Source organism: Notolepis coatsorum, assembly GCF_963971535.1.
Source record: "Notolepis coatsorum genome assembly, chromosome: 3".
NCBI classification, from domain to species: Eukaryota; Metazoa; Chordata; class Actinopteri; order Aulopiformes; family Paralepididae; genus Notolepis; species Notolepis coatsorum.
The window spans coordinates 104,212,372-104,231,275 of NC_140167.1; positions in this window are offsets into that span (position 1 = coordinate 104,212,372).

Genomic DNA, 18,904 nt, shown 5'->3' on the forward strand with positions numbered 1-18,904 from the left:
TTGTGATGTGCTGTGTTGTGATGTGCTGTGTTGTACCGTGTTGTGATGTGTGCTGTGCTGTGTTGTACTGTGTTGTGCTGTGTTGTGATGTGTGTGTGTTGTGCTGTGTGTGTTGTGTTGTGTTGTGTTGTGTTGTGTTGTGCTGTGTTGTGTTGTGCTGTGTGTTGTGTTGTGATGTGTGTGTTGTGATGTGTGTGTTGTGTTGTGTTGTGTTGTGTTGTGATGTGTGTGTGTTGTGATGTGCTGTGTTGTGATGTGCTGTGTTGTGATGTGCTGTGTTGTGATGTGCTGTGTTGTACCGTGTTGTGATGTGTGCTGTGCTGTGTTGTACTGTGTTGTGCTGTGTTGTGATGTGTGTGTGTTGTGCTGTGTTGTGATGTGCTGTGTTGTGATGTGCTGTGTTGTGATGTGCTGTGTTGTGATGTACTGTGTTGTGATGTGTGCTGTGCTGTGTTGTACTGTGATGTGTGTGCTGTGCTGTGTTGTACTGTGATGTGTGTGCTGTGCTGTGTTGTACTGTGATGTGTGTGCTGTGCTGTGTTGTACTGTGATGTGTGTGTTGTGGTGTGTGTGTTGTGATGTGCTGTGTTGTGATGTGTGTGTTGTGATGTGTGCTGTGCTGTGTTGTACTGTGCTGTGTGTGTTGTGCTGTGCTGTGTTGTGCTGTGTTGTGCTGTATACTGTGTGCTGTATGCTGTGTACTGTGTGCTGTGCTGAGCTGTGTGTGTAATGTGTTGTGTTGTGTTGTGTGCAGAGCGTGTGGGAGGACAGCTAAATCTTCTTTTAGACTCAAAAAGCTGCATGAGGCTGCAATGCTTCCTCGCAAAAGCGCTGTGACAGCTGGCATTATGGCGACACAGGATACCAAGTTTCTGGTTAAATAACAATCTACACTGTGAGGCAAAAAGAGACGAGAACAAAACAGACCAATGATCAAAGCTATGACTAACAGAAACAACAACCATGTTAATACTTTTCATAACAGGCAAATCAAGTAGAATATATATATATATATATATTTTTTTTTACATTCTATCATACTACTTGTGAGAAACGAAGGTGTCTTTCTCATCCGAAGATGACAGAGTTTATGGAGCAGAACAAACTGTGGATGCAGTCATTTGCATAAAATGATGAGAGTAGCTCCATGCAGAACAGAGAAACTGGCGTCAGTAGAAGAACAACTGCTGCTGGAGACGAGCCGAGCTTCACTAAAGGTAATAACAACTGGGTAAATAAAGGTTATAGAAATGTAAAATTTTTTTTTTTTTTTTTTTTTTTAACCGATACCGATATTTTCCGATATCACATTTTTATGCCAATATCGGCCGATAATATCGGTAGGCCGATAATATCGGACATCCATAGCTTTTACAGTTACTTTTACAGAATATCATCATTCTGCATCACAACACAATATCCAAAAGATATAAAGCAAATCCATTATCAAAAGATCTCGCTCTCTTTCTCTCTCTCATTCCGTAAACAGGAAGTACCCAGAAGTCAATCGCAGTCTAATGAGATTTCGGGGGGATATCATGTTCCTCGAATCAGACGGCAGCTCTCGTGTCAACACACACTATACAGAAGAAGCTCCTCCCTGCTGCTCGGGGAGGATAGGATTTACAGCATCCAGCAATTACCCGTAATGTGGGAGAAAAATCAATGTGCCCACGGAAAGCAGCTAAGGTCACGGAGCAGACTCTCTCATTTAGAGCCAGGAGGAAGCACTGTGTGAGTCTGCAGGCTGCAGCCTCTCTCTCAGTAGCATCTAGTGTCGCAACAGGCTACATATCAAGTGCTAGAAATCCTAGTTAGTCAGGTATTGGCTTTAGGATATTAGAGACAATAACATGATGCATGTTAAGACTTAGCTACGTAAATACTGTAATACAACAGGCAGTAGCTTGAATTATCGTATGCCTCTATGGTTGCATCTGCCCCTGTAAAGAAAATAAGCTGTGTGTGTGCATGCATTAGTAAGCTGAAATCACAACAATACAACACATAGCTCTCTATGGCTGAAATATTGTAGTTGAGTTGAGAATGATTACAGCTTCTAGTCATTTGAGGATAAAAGAGAAGACTAACTGAACAGCCCAAATCAATTAAATCAAATCAATTTAGCCATAAGACAGATATACAGGCAATACTCACTAGGGCTACCAGCCATTTGACATAAATACGGTTTACGTAAACTAATCCAAGCTGACATACTGTATACAATGGGGTATGATTGATGGGAGAGAGTGGGGGTTGGGATCACCTATACTTGTTTCATCTCCGTTGTCAGCCATATTGGCAATTTGCATAACATATATACACATACACATGTATACGTCAATCAATCATCAATCAGATTTATTTATAGAGCACATTTAACATGACACATGTCAACCAAAGTGCCGTACAGAGGGTAGATACATAGATACATCTAGACAACATATAGACAACAATCACATCTCAGTTTTACAGGAGGACACACAAGCAAACACACAGGAAAACAGGGCATACATATACACACACACACACACATATACATATATATATATAAACAGTCAACTCACCTCTGCTCCTCCTGGTGTGTGTCCAAGCTGCTGCTTTCATCACAGATTGCAGTTCCACCACCTGTACCGTCAGTTTCCATGTCGTCTTTTCTCAGCTGCGGGTGCTCAGTCACTGCTGGACCAAGTGGAGGGCAAGCTGTACGTGTGCCCTCTGTACCTGACATAAGATCTCTGCAATAACAGGGGAGATGGGGGGGGGGGGGGGGAGGGTGCTCCTTGAAACCTTGGATAGTCTGGGGGCGTGAATTCTATCAACAGCAAGAGGATAATTCGAGAAGAGCGGAACAAATCAATAGACAGTGGCCAGTTATGTTTCTGGCTTCAGACTGAGTGGGGAACATGAGACCTCCGTGGCCTTGCCCTGAAGCAGCTGGGGTTGATCCGTAAGTGGTTTAATCAGGGGGGCTTGTCGGACGCGTAAATTGCACTTCGCTCTTACCTTTACGCTCATTTTACACATCACTATAGGGGGAGGTGGGCTACAGAGTGCGAGGCCTGATGATCAGAGTGATCAGAGCACTCGACAGTCCCGATAGCCGCCGCCTCACACTCTCACATTTCACAAGAAGGGGGATGTTAAAATGGTGCTTTAGTGTAGTGTACTAGTATGGGCAAACAATCTCACGTTCCAAAAGACAAATGCATTGTATTCCAAATGTGGGCATGTGTCTCGAGACAGAGGTGGCAGACACATTATGGAAATCAATGTGGGGAGATGGGATGGCTTAGATCTCATCCTCCATGGGTTACAGTCTCACAAATACAAATACATACAATATATATATATATATATATATATATATATATATATATATATATATATATATATATATATATATATATATATATATATATATATATATATATATATATATATATATATATATATATATATATATATATATATATATATATATATATATATATATATATATATATATATATTATGCTGCTTACCGGTACTATGTTAACATTAGCTGACTATCTAAAGGGCAGCAAAAAAGGGAAATTCATATTTCATCAGGGAACGATTTCTAATTAAAACTGTTTGCATTACCTGACGTAAGTGGACAAGTGCTGCAGGGAACACAGCTAGTACTGATGCAGCCATGCAGGTATCGGATATCGGGCCGATACTGGACTAAAACCAGCATTTTTCAGAATTTGGGTATTTTGATAGATATGTAAAAAATATCTATCTGAATTATTTGTATTTTCATGTCCTATATACAGTATACTGTTTGGTTAAAATAATGGATTGACTCTGTGCTCAGAGTTATTTTTATTTGTACCTTTAATCATTTATCTATGGTACTGTAGGTTCGCTGGGTATGCTCTTTTTCTGTGATGCCCTGCTTCACACTGATGCCCAGTACAACCACAGTGGACACTGTTGGCCACTAGGAGCTGCCCAGTACAACCACAGTGGACACTGTTGACCACTAGGAGCTGCCCAGTACAACCACAGTGGACACTGTTGGCCACTAGGAGCTGCCCAGTACAACCACAGTGGACACTGTTGACCACTAGGAGCTGCCCAGCACAACCACAGTGGACACTGTTGACCACTAGGAGCTGCCCAGTACAACCACAGTGGACACTGTTGACCACTAGGAGCTGCCCAGTACAACCACAGTGGACACTGTTGGCCACTAGGAGCTGCCCAGTACAACCACAGTCTGACACTGTTGACCACTAGGAGCTGCCCAGTACAACCACAGTGGACACTGTTGGCCACTAGGAGCTGCCCAGTACAACCACAGTCTGACACTGTTGACCACTAGGAGCTGCCCAGTACAACCAGTCTGACACTGTTGACCACTAGGAGCTGCCCAGTACAACCACAGTCTGACACTGTTGACCACTAGGAGCTGCCCAGTACAACCACAGTCTGACACTGTTGACCACTAGGAGCTGCCCAGTACAACCACAGTCTGACACTGTTGACCACTTGACCACTAGGAGCTGCCCAGTACAACTACAGTCTGACACTGTTGACCACTAGGAGCTGCCCAGTACAACCACAGTCTGACACTGCTGACCACTAGGAGCTGCCCAGTACAACCACCACAGTCTGACTCTGTTGACCACTAGGAGCTGCCCAGTACAACCACAGTGGACACTGTTGACCACTAGGAGCTGCCCAGCACAACCACAGTATGACACTGTTGGCCACTAGGAGCTGCCCAGTACAACCACAGTGTGACACTGTTGACCACTAGGAGCTGCCCAGTACAACCACAGTGGACACTGTTGACCACTAGGAGCTGCCCAGTACAACCACAGTGGACACTGTTGACCACTAGGAGCTGCCCAGTACAACCACAGTCTGACACTGTTAACCACTAGGAACTGCCCAGTACAACCACAGTGGACACTGTTGACCACTAGGAGCTGCCCAGTACAACCACAGTCTGACACTGTTAACCACTAGGAACTGCCCAGTACAACCACAGTGGACACTGTTGACCACTAGGAGCTGCCCAGTACAACCACAGTGGACACTGTTGACCACTAGGAGCTGCCCAGTACAACCACAGTCTGACACTGTTGACCACTAGGAGCTGCCCAGCACAACTACAGTCTGACACTGTTGACCACTAGGAGCTGCCCAGTACAACCACAGTGGACACTGTTGACCACTAGGAGCTGCCCAGTACAACCACAGTGGACACTGTTGACCACTAGGAGCTGCCCAGTACAACCACAGTCTGACACTGTTGACCACTAGGAGCTGCCCAGTACAACCACAGTCTGACACTGTTGACCACTAGGAACTGCCCAGTACAATCACGGTCTGACACTGTTGACCACTAGGAACTGCCCAGTACAACCACAGTCTGACACTGTTGACCACTAGGAACTGCCCAGTACAATCACGGTCTGACACCGTTGTTAGCCACTGAGTAGCTCCACTAGACGGGAGAGCATTATTCATTCACATCACCACCCACATTTATCCTGCCCGCTCAAGGGTGATTGAACCAGCGACCTTCTAGTCACAACCTTTAGGCCACCACAGCCCATCGGCAGTGAAACGGTATGACCCTATTAACAAGGAGTGTGTCATGTAGACACAAAGGCTTCGTGCTAGTAGCCACGTTATCTGCAGGTCACTTTCTATGACCATCTAGCTCTCATGACTCATAGTTTTCAAACTGGACAGTTTTCAAAACCTACCTACAGCCACCATTCTATTCAGAACCCAGCCAATTGTGTTTTAGTGAGGGCTGTTTTTCAGTAGCTAAGCAACAAACAGAAATGTCATTTGGCCTAGAGAGTGGCCCAAATAACCATTCCAATGCCATCAATCTATTCCCTTTTTTGTGGGCCCAGTAGTATGACAGGCAGACTTTATCTTCAATGGAGATATATGGTAAAACATTATCAAGCCTTCGAGGCTGCTTACACTAAGGATCTCTGAAGGATACAGCAGCACAGACAAGTGGCCAAAGGGGAGAACTGCATTTGATAACGGTTGTGGTTGGCTGCAAAGTTCCCCAATCCCCTATTGTTACTCCCTTGTTCCTTGCTGTCTTGTTCTCTTCCGCTGTACCTACACTAGTAGGAAGTATTTTATATGTACGGATTCATACGTGGAAGTTACACCAAGTTCTGGGAAATTTAAATGTGGGCTGCATTCAAACGTGTTACCAAAATTGTTATTTCCACAATATGGTCTTTAACATGTCAGTCATTATTCATGAGCATGCATAAACCACTTGTGAGGCCAGAAACCAGAAGATCAAGACTCTGACATCAAGAGGCAAAACCTGAAATTGGGCCAACGACCCAGTTTTAATGTCACAGATCAAGGAAATCAACCTGGACTAGGTTCTTAGGTTCCCAACACAGTAATACAACAGGACAACAGATGAAGGTGTAACATTTCTACTTGGAAATGTAATGTTATTACAAATGAAAGAAAAGTGGGATTTGGGGGAAGGAAATCTCCTGTCAACCTTTGACAATAATTGCCATTTAGACAGTAGAAGTGACATTCCATTTGTCCCTGTCTCCTGGTTTAAAACTATACTTCAACTATACTTCATTATGGACAGGACACTGGATGATATTTTGCAATAATAAAAAGCTAAATGCTGGATCAGCTTGAAAACGTTTCTTGGCATTGATAAGTATGCTTAAAACTATGAATAAAACAAAGAAATATATTCCACAGAGACAAAGGAAAGGGATGAAATGGTAAGATTTATACAAGTAAGTGATTATTTTCTTTAGTGAATATCTTAGCTGGGGCATCACTGCCAAAGAATGTGACTTTTTTCAATTTTTTGCTCAAATGTCAAAAAGAAAATTATGCTGAACTCTGCTCCCTTCAAATGAATTGAATAAGAGAACCATATACTGTAAACCTGTTACCTTGAGAAACTCCTATGGTAAAAGACCATAGGCAGGTCTTATCATGTGACTCCCCAGGTCTCTAGGAGCTTTTGAACCAGTGGGGGCAGGACCTGTTTATAATAAATAATAATTTAGGACCTGCTCAGAGGTCATCAATTGGCACACATGCGATGCATGCATGCAATTCGTATCTGCGATTAACCCATCCCGTCGTCCTTCCCCCCCAAGGGCAGCCGGGAGCAGACAGGCGTCAACGTGAGCCGCGCCAGGGGACCAATCCAAGTGCTCCTGTCCGTCTTCGTCAAGGACGCCACAGCGTTAGCGATCTATTGTTGTGCATGTTTTTCCACTGGGTTTATCTTATCGGGGGGGAAACCCTTGCGAGCACGGGGAGAACATGCAGACTCCACACAGAAAGGCCTGGGAGATACCCCACCTGGGTAACTGGCATCATGGAAACCTGGTCCCCAAGCGGGAATCGAACCCTGGACCTTCTTGCTGTGAGGCGACAGTGTTAACCACTACACCACCGTGCCGTTGGGGACAACGGATGGAAATTAGCCTTGTGCTAAATCCGGCAATTTTTACACTCTACTGTGTTCATTAATTTCGCATTGTCCCGTCCAAATAAACAAATAAAGTAAAGTAGGACTAAACGGAATGTCACTTCTGTGGTCCACTTCACTGGGTAAACACAACACTCATGGAGGGAGTCATCTAGTCAAAACTAATGGGAATTTTGCAATTTCTTTTTGCAATGTCTGTTTTGTGAATTAAAAGACAAGGCATATATGCCATTAATGAATTAAATAACAATTTAATTTAGTGTCTGTCAAATGTAGTTACACTTTTGAACAATTTAACTTGTACTTGAACTACTCACCAGCACTGCACCCAGGCTCCGGTCAGCTCTCTAGAATGCTGAGCTGGTCCTTCATCCGAAGCTTGCCCACATTCCAATCGGCCCGTAGGGAGCTGTGAAGGACACAGGGAAGGGAAGTACAGGGAAGAAGAGGTAATTTTTTACCAAGCTAACTGTAGTTTCTAGATAACAGATAAGTATGCTTCCTGCAGTTCTGAATGATTCAATATGCTAACATTTACGATCCCAATGCCAACAGTCTTTACCCCCACAGTATTTTCCTGTGAAATAATAAATAAAACACCCATACAGTGTGTGTAGGGGATAGGGATTAATTGGAATTCAGCCCCTTCCAAGAATCAACTCTGGTGCATTACTACCCCTTAGTGGCAGGTATGACAGTATACACACTGTGACATCATACATTGAAAAAGGATTAGAGCCCGACCGATATTGGATTTTTGGGACCAATGCAGATACCAATATTAGGGAGTAAACTATATATATATATATATATATATATATATATATATATATATATATATATATATATATATATATATATATATATATATATTGTGACGAGCCTGGTGGTGTTCAGACTTGTTACGGTTCAAAAACAAACTAATTCAACTGTCCACACAAGTGCAATTTCGTTTTAACTCAAAACTATGATCGCGTTTGCCGAGCATGTTTTTCGTCCGTTGAAACACAGAACTGTGATCGTTACAAAAACATGTTTCAGATTAGGTAAAATAGACATAGAATGTACCTTACCTTAGCCAGAAGGTATTCCAAAAGAATAATTCCAAGTGATCGCATCGCGATTACCAGTGTATTATGTCTATACACGTTTCGATGGTCAAATACGCTTATGCAACGGAATCCCGAGGCAAGGACTTTGAATTTCTGTCCCAGGGGAAGGAGGGGCCACTCGCGAGGAGAAACTGAAAGTGAAGCTGACTATCAGCCCAGAGCCCCATGCAGTTCAGACACGGGACGATACTGCCACCTGGTGATAGTCGTGTGTAGAGCGGGGATCAAAGCAAAAAGATCAAACGATCCAAAAACAACTTTTTTACGTTTATGGCACTCAACGGTCGGTGGCCAAACACGTAAAAAGCCATTTTGGCACAGAGTGTGTTAAAATGGTCATAATACAGTCCAAGGTAAAAAACACAAAAACAGGCTCTCGTACAAAAAAGGGATGGTTCAATACTCAGAGTTGTCTTCCGGTCCAGGGTCAGTACACAAGGGGGTTTCTCAGCCATAAATAAAAAATAAAACGAGACATTAACGTGTATGTCTAAAAAGAACACTCCGTATCAAACAGACAGTTCCCTGAGTGTACCAAACAGCTGTGTGGTAGTTTGACGGTAATTGTAACAGTTTTACCACAGTAACAGCAATTCTATAAATAATTTACCATGGTATTGCCGTGGTAAAGATTATGTATCGCCATTCGCCATCGTACCAAATATATATATATTTTTTAATATGGTATAATTTTCATAATACCATAGCATAATCCAATTTAAACCATAACAATGGTATTTTCATACACCAAAACATCACTATGCACCAGCTTCCTGAAATGATCTTCAACTCACTCTCAAAATCAACACGCCAGTATCCTATGGACAATTTAAGAACATGATCACAAACCACCCTACAGTACCTCAGTGACAGTGTGTAACTGTTTTTAATTTAAGAACATGATCACAAACATCCCTACCTCAGTGTGTAACTGTTTTTAATTTAAGAACATGATCACAGACCTCCCTACCTCAGTGTGTAACTGTTTTTAATTTAAGAACATGACACACAACCCCCCTACCTCAGTGTGTAACTGTTTTTAATTTAAGAACATGATCACAAACATCCCTACCTCAGTGTGTAACTGTTTTTAATTTAAGAACATGATCACAGACCTCCCTACCTCAGTGTGTAACTGTTTTTAATTTAAGAACATGACACACAACCCCCCTACCTCAGTGTGTAACTGTTTTTAATTTAAGAACATGATCACAAACCTCCCTACCTCAGTATGTAACTGTTTTTAATTTAAGAACATGATCACAAACCTCCCTACCTCAGTATGTAACTGTTTTTAATTTAAGAACATGATCACAAACCTGCCTACCTCAGTGTGTAACTGTTTTTAATTTAAAACATGATCACTAACCTCCCTACCTCAGTGTGTAACGGTTTTTAATTTAAGAACATGATCACAAACCTCCCTACCTCAGTGTGTAACTGTTTTTAATTTAAGAACATGATCACAAACCTCCCTACCTCAGTGTGTAACTGTTTTTAATTTAAGAACATGATCACAAACCTCCCTACCTCAGTGTGTAACGGTTTTTAATTTAAGAACATGATCACAAACCTCCCTACCTCAGTGTGTAACTGTTTTTAATTTAAGAACATGATCACAAACCTCCCTACCTCAGTGTGTAACTGTTTTTAATTTAAGAACATGATCACAAACCTCCCTACCTCAGTGTGTAACGGTTTTTAATTTAAGAACATGATCACAAACGTCCCTACCTCAGTGTGTAATTTTTATTTGATCTCTCTTTTTAGTGTCCCTCTCTTTTCACCTGTTTTGTCCTATTCATGTATATGTATTTTATCCCTCTTATATGTATTCTGAATCAAAATCAAATCAAAACATTATGTAATACCATTCTGTAAAGGACATGCAAACAAGAAACAAAGCCTGGAGCAAGTATTAGACAATAGGTGGAAATTATTGTGTTCCAGGTTGCAACGCGTGTTAGTGTTGCAAACGATAATTGCCATCAAACTGATTGAAATAGAAATGTATGTCATCAGAGCCACAAAACAAAACAGAACCGAAGAGGGTGTATTGCGGCTGTGCCGGGGTAGAAAATCACGCACCAACCAAAGTATGGCACCATTAAGTCTGTCTACACTACTAGTCAACTCTGGCAGGTAAACTAGCACAGTTTTGAGTGTTGAATATGTGATGAGTGTGCTGCTGTTGCCACAGTGGACAAAGATACTTCCCCCTATGTCACTTTATAGCACTCCATTTTGATATGAAAACTCGCAGTACCATCCACACAATCTTGTCTCAATCTTCCTCTCCACCCTGTTTTCATCTCACAGACCGGTAGAAATCTGGAGGGCACTGCTGCTGGGATAACCTAATACATTACTGAAAATATTACCTCCCAGATACATCCGCCAGAGGCCTGTGGCTTTCAACAGGACAACAACACGCACAGTATTCCAATATCTTTGCCGGTGGACTGGGCTGCCCTTTGTCATGGCATTGAGTTACCAATCTAATAAATGTGCTCCTTCGCAGCGGTGGTCTACTGTGAGTGGCCTGGTGCGAAATACTTTACGATGCTCCTGCATTAAGAGGGGAATACCGACCCATTTTAATAATTGACCAAGTGTTATTCTTTTGCCCCATGACAGTTCAGTCATTCATACTGACTGAGTGAACTGTCCCGAGGCACAGGAATAACACTTTTGAATTATAGAGACAGCTGGCGTTCCCCTCTGCACCAATATAAAGGACAATTTATTTTAAAACACAAATGCCATGCTAAATTCATCATAATTGATCATACCTTCTTCCTCCCGAGTTCCATTCAACTCAATTTAGAAATTCACATTATTTCTATATGGTCTCTCAGTCCACCCAATATTTTGTCAACATGAAGAACTCTCTCTCCCAAAGCCAGAGGGCTATGACCCAAACCTGAGACGAGAGCATGATCTAACACCTGGAGCGGCTCCACAATGGAAGGGACTGGACAGATGGTAGAGGCGGACTGGACAGATGGTAAAGGTGGACTGGACAGATGGTAGAGGCGGACTGGACAGATGGTAGAGGTGGACTGGACAGATGGTAGAGGTGGACTGGACAGATGGTAGAGGCGGACTGGACAGATGGTAGAGGTGGACTGGACAGATGGTAGAGGTGGACTGGACAGATGGTAGAGGCGGACTGGACAGATGGTAGAGGCGGACTGGACAGATGGTAAAGGTGGACTGGACAGATGGTAGAGGCGGACTTGACAGATGGTAAAGGTGGACTGGACAGATGGTAGAGGCGGACTGGACAGATGGTAGAGGTGGACTGGACAGATGGTAGAGGTGGACTGGACAGATGGTAGAGGTGCTATTTGCTGGGGCTAAAGGTACATTCTCATGATTCAGAATGGATAATACTACGTACTAAATATTTAAGTTAATTAAAAAGAAAAATCTATAAATTAAATTAAATTTTTCCCCCAATACCACTTTTATCCAATACATACAAGTAAGTACTAAATATATATAATGTTATTAAGTACATACGTATTGGCTGATGCAGAATACAGATCCGATCTGTAACTTTTACAGAACAATTTAGATTTAGACCATTCATTTTGAACGGAGATACAGGAATAATCGTAATATTTTTTCTCCTTTTTTTTTTTCTTTTTCCAGAAAGCTGAGTTTATAAGGGAAATCTTCAGCAACGATACTCTGTTTTAGTTTGGTATACCAACCCAATATCCCATACCAGTATCAGCACCACTACATCTCTAGTTGTCAAGGGTCCACCAACCATTTCAACAACTACCCTAACATCACTGTAAATGATGCATGCCTGGATTACTGACCAGTAAATCAGGCAGATTTTCCCCCAGGCCACAGACCACCAAAGCCACCAAGGATGGTAAATAAATTGTAAAAGGACTTATATAGCACTTTTATCCAAAGCCCTTTGCAATGTATGCCTCACATTCACCCATTCACTCACATCATCACACACAGACGGAAGAGGCAACCATGCAAGGTGCCAACCTGCTCATCTGGAGAAGTTAAGGGTAAAGTGTCTTGCTCAAGGACAAATCGACATTCTGACAGGAGGAGAGGGAATCGAACCAGGAACCTCCAGAATCCCAGACGACCGCTATACCTCCTGTATGGATTAATATGTATATTCAAATGTTCGGACTCCCCTAGTTCTGTCTGTCCCATCAGGGGCAGGGGGGCCCATAGCACATTATTGCCTTTAGTGGCATGATCTGGCCATGATGTCAGCTTCAGGAGGAAGACCTACAGTAGTTGTCCTACTAGTCTCACATAGCCAGGCCTATCTCTTCTCCACACTGTTTTAGCATTGTGCCAGTGCTGGGGAAAAGTCAGGCAGCAGAACCCATTATCGTTGCACACAATGGGGAAGAAATCCCTCTGACCATCACAATCATATTCTGCCAAGTCCAAAATACATAGGGGGAGAAATGTTTCATTGTCAAATGTTCTCCATTGTGAGAGTATGTTATTGTTATTATCACCTAGTACAACTCCTATCAACCATTATTTAATGTTGTGTAAAGTTATGTTACAATCTAAAATTATTTTAAAAATAAATCAAACACTCACATTTTCTTGAGTAATCAATCACCTATGTTTTCAAAGGGACCGTATACGAAATGTGCTTACTGTTTTTATTTTTATTTTTGTTTTTTGAAGAACATGTAACAGATTACAGTTACCATGTTTTAGTAATCTGATTACCTTAAAACCCTTGTGTTATCTGTTAGCCCCGACAGCCATCGGTATTAGGCTCAACTCAGGGGTGGCCTAAAGGTTAGAGACGTAAGGTCACTGGTTCTATCCCCAAAGACCAGCAGGAAAAACCTGGGGGAGTGAATGGATAACGCTCTCCTGTACCTCAATACCCACCGCTCCTAGTGGTCAACAGTGTCAAACAGTGGTTGTGCTGGGCAGCTCCTAGTGGTCAACAGTGTCAAACAGTGGTTGTACTGGGCAGCTCCTAGTGGCCAACAGTGTCAGACTGTGGATGTACTGGGCAGCTCCTAGTGGCCAACAGTGTCAGACTGTGGATGTACTGGGCAGCTCCTAGTGGCCAACAGTGTCAGACTGGTTGTACTGGGCAGCTCCTAGTGGTCAACAGTGTCAGACTGGTTGTACTGGGCAGCTCCTAGTGGTCAACAGTGTCAGACTGTGGTTGTACTGGGAAGCTCCTAGTGGTCAACAGTGTCAGACTGTGGTTGTACTGGGCAGCTCCTAGTGGTCAACAGTGTCAAACAGTGGTTGTACTGGGCAGCTCCTAGTGGCCAACAGTGTCAGACTGTGGTTGTACTGGGCAGCTCCTAGTGGTCAACAGTGTCAAACAGTGGTTGTACTGGGCAGCTCCTAGTGGTCAACAGTGTCAAACAGTGGTTGTACTGGGCAGCTCCTAGTGGTCAACAGTGTCAAACAGTGGTTGTACTGGGCAGCTCCTAGTGGTCAACAGTATCAGACTGTGGTTGTACTGGGCAGCTCCTAGTGGCCAACAGTGTCAAGACTGTGGTTGTACTGGGCAGCTCCTAGTGGTCAACAGTGTCAAACAGTGGTTGTACTGGGCAGCTCCTAGTGGTCAACAGTGTCAAACAGTGGTTGTACTGGGCAGCTCCTAGTGGTCAACAGTATCAGACTGTGGTTGTACTGGGCAGCTCCTAGTGGTCAACAGTGTCAGACTGTGGTTGTACTGGGCAGCTCCTAGTGGCCAGCAGTGTCAGACTGGTTGTACTGGGAATCTCCCAGGTGTGAATGTGTGGCTCTATATGAGTGTGAAGTAGGGTGTTGCTAAAAAGAGCAGCGAACCTATACCCTGGGCAAATAAAGGTTAACAAAAAATAAATAAATACATAAATAAATACATACATAAATAAAAGTAAAAACCTCCAGAGGAAGTCGTTACCCTGCAGAGGAATGACAAGACGAGGGGAAGTCAGATGAGAATCTGCCTGGGGAGTCTCTTTACTCTGAACCTCGCCACCGAAATAAGTGGATCAAACGCACTGCGGCCTCTTATCAGCCCTTCCCCTGTCTGTTTGCTGGACCCCGGTATCTGATGGAGCCTTATCGTGGTCATACAGCGCTGGTTCACATGTCATGTTATCAGAGAGGGGCCCTTCCCTCGGGCTCCCACAGGAAGAGCTGGTTCCCATGGCGCTATAATGCCAAGCGTCTCTACACAGCCTTGCCATGAGGAAAATGTGCCTCATGGAGAGAGAGGGGGAAAAAATAAATGTTAAGGAAGTCGTGAGGGCCTATAGAACTAGGCTCTGTCCCACCTTTCTGACATGTCGTATCCTGTTGCTATCCCTTAAACATCCCCTCTGTAGATGTATTTCAAACCCTTCAAAAATATTCTATATTGAATAACAATTTAGAATTGTTCAAGTGTTCAATAAACTACTGAAAATGGTTTAGCAGCATTTATACAATGGCATGCAAATTTCTTGATTCTGATTGGCTGAAACAGTGAAGTTAGACGTTATTTCGTATGAAACAAATTTTTTTTCTGTCTGAATGAATCCGCCATAGATAGACAAATGGAAGTATGAATAGCTTTTGAACGAATCCTCCAAAAAAGATACAGTCAACTGGAATATGTTAGTTCGTTACACATATGTTGGATTATGTAGTTGGTTTGTCATGACCCATTGTGAAACAAAAGAAAAATTGCGAAAAAAAAAAAAAAAATGGCCGTCGATCTTGGGTGGGGGGGGGGGGGGGGGTAACTGTACATTGGATTATCGACGAAACCTTACTTGGTCCCAAGAAGAGGGTCTTGTGTATTATTGGGTTAGGACATTTACTGTACATTGGCAGGGGTTGGGTTAGGACATTTACAGGGGCCAGTTTCTAATTGCAGTCTCCCGTAGATGCTATTTGAGAGTGGTTTTGAAAGTGGGTAGTGATTCACATTCCTTTACAGCGGTGGGTAGGGCGTTCCACATTGATGTGGCATAATTGCGAAACGTGTTTAGTCCCTTGTTTGAGCCGAATCTGGGTTTAACATGATTTGTGGAGCTCCCTCTGGTGTCTACTAGTGGATCTACTATTGGATCTACTTTCTCTGTGGATGGTTTTGTGAATAAATCTCCATTATGCTTCAATTACTGTGTGTTTATTGTATAGCAATAAGGTTGGGTGAATTGGGCCATTGTATAAAAGCATTACATCACTTGAAGTCGTGTTTTATACTCATTAGATCACGCCTAGGGGGTCCGCTGTGCGTCGGGCCTAACAACCACCCCTAGGTGTAATCTAATGAGTATAACACACTCCTGCACGTGATGTAATGCTTAACTCTATACCTTTACCCTCATTGAGAATGCAATGGATGTGCAAATTAGCAACAAGCACCACATTTTATATACCAGGAATTCCAAACCAGCAGCTTATATTCTTTCAAGAAATGTCAATAACTCTGCAGCTTTCTGTGTATGCTGAAGCTAAAGGTGTCACGTTATCACACATTGGCCCATGATAGGTTCAACCGATTAGTGACATCACACATGCAACTCAGATTTCAGGGAAGCATGGATAAGCTCTCCCTCATAGGGGAATAATGCGAAAAAGGCACTCTGGTGACAGGTTCTGCATAAATAACAATCTGTATAATCAAAGTCAAGCCTCTAAGAGGAGTTAACCATAAAGGAGCCATGTGACTCCAAGCAAGGTTATGATGAATTGAAAATGGGGGACCCTGATGTAATGTAAACAAGATGAAAGTCTTTCTCTGGTCTGCATCCCCTATTGAGCTGTACTGTATTATACCCATTCTGCAATCTGTTAATAAAGTTTTCAATCAATCAATCAATCAATCAATCTATATTCCAATGTTAGCTTTTTATTTTTATTTTCTTGTGTTGTTGTTTAAAATGTTCTGTTTATACTATGTTTTTAACTATGTTCTATTTTTATCTTATTTTTATTCTGTATTTTATTTGTTTTACTAATAACTCTTTTATTTGTTTAACTATGTTTTCTTTTTTTTTTTTTACCCTGTAGCACTTTGGGATCCCAGCGATACAGTGCAATACAAATTCAATTTATTATTATTATTATTATTATTATTATTATTATTATTATTATTATTATTATTATTATTATTATTATTATTATTATTATTATTATTATTATTATTATTATTATTATTATTATTAATGGACTGTTTAGCTCAGTTGGTTAGAGTGTGGTGCTAATAACGCCAAGGTTGTGGGTTTGACCCCTGTAATGGTCACTGCTATTTTTTTTTTTTTGTTGCAAGGCCCACTGTTACGGGCATGGGGGTGTGTGTCAACAACACATCCACAAAGGTGTAACTTTATAATGTATTTGTAGCGTTAGCTAGAGCAGCTACTTAATCCCTCCATGCCCTCGCCCCCCGGTACCTGTCTGATCTCCTCCACCAGTACACTCCATCCCGGAACCTACGATCCTCTGATCTAGGTCTCCTCTCCATCCCTCGCACCAGGTTACGGACTTTTGGGGACAGAGCCTTCAGCGTGGCGTCCCCTACCCTCTGGAACTCTCTCCCCCCCGAAATCCGCAACGCCCCAACCCTGGACACCTTCAAATCCGCTCTAAAAACACACCTCTTCACCAAGGCTTTCCCCATCAGTTAGTTTTAGATTAAATTAGGTCCATTATCCCCTACTTTCCCTCATCCCCTCTTCCCCCTCCCCCCCTACTTTCCTTGCCCTATTTTTTGTCCTGATTGTAAAGCGACCTTGGGTTCTATGAAAGGCGCTATATAAATTTGATTTATTATTATTATTATTATTATTTAATAGCAGCATAATAATTATTATTATGATGAATTGAAAATGGGGGACCCTGATGTAAACAAGACGAAAGTCTTTCTCTGGTCTGCATCTTAACAATTGTGTGTATTGAGCCGTACTGTACCCATTCTGCAATCTGTTAATATCAATCAATCAATCAATCAATCAGGTGCAGCTCTTGACCAAAACCGAGGGGGGGGGGGGGGGGGGGGGGGGGGGGGGTAATTCAACTTGTCTCCTTAATTTCAGTTTGTAAATTGAGAGGACACACCGCATTCCAATGCCTATGATCGCGGAGGCCCAAGAGTGAAAGCAGAACGTCCGTGGGGTAATGTGAACCATAGTCATAGTAATTCCCATGACGTGTCTACCAGTATGGCGCAATGCCATGGCTCATCGGGTTGTGTAAAGAACCATACTACTAGTAATATTATTACAATCACCAGTTTATTTTTTTGTATTTTGGCCCAACATACTCCACGGAGGGCTCGATAATTTATTTGTTTACATTTACACATTTCCAATATTTAGGAGATTGGTTCGTTCAACCGACCAGAATCAACTGAACCCGCTCTGCAAAATCTTGAAGATTGATTAACACAATAAACCTGGTGATGACCGCGCTTACGGTGTCGTCGTGCATTTCATCAGCGGCGGTATGACTTGTTGTATGAGCACAGGATTGTTCTCCATTTGTTTTTGTAAATATTGCCTTGAAATAGAGAAGCTAAAAAAGGTAGCAGGATGTAGCCTTCAATATATAAAGAAATTATATTGTCAACAGATATGGTTGAAAAACAAACAATGTTTTGAATGTAATTGTAGATACAATATTGTAGTTACAATTTCTTTAATTGAATTAACTTAAACTAGAAAAGTAAATACAAACTAAATTAACAATGTAACTTAGTTTACAGAAGGACAGTTTCCTTCTGAAGCACAACTTAATGCCTCATCCTTCCAGTCGGGACCATTTGTCACATAGTGAGAGCTCCACAGATCAAGCAAACCCCCACAGGCAGTGGTGCAGTCGTGGACACACGCGGTTACACAGCGTGTGATTAGTAGGTCACTCAGGGCAGAAGTGCGCGCAATGATAAGTACCCGGCCGTAGTAGAAAGCTACCCGGCCGGCGGCCGGCACTTCTCATAGACTTTGCATAATAATAGGAACCTACGAGAAGGTGGGGGGCTGCTTGATCTCCATTGTTATGCATAATAATCATCTGTTCTGTGCGCAACTGAGGGAACATGTATGCGCGTGTGCGGGAGCGCGCGTGGCGTGTTGACCAGTTCCCATATTACGACTGCACCACTGAACCAAAGGGCTTTGGTTTTGCACTTCTCGTTCTTTGTTATGTTATTGTGGTATCCTATTATTATGCAAAGTCTATAGGTGATAGATAAGTGCCGGGTACTTGGCACACGGCGCGACGAGAGTGAAAGTTGTGAACACATTTTTGTGTGTGCGCACGCACGTGCACATCCGTGCGCGTA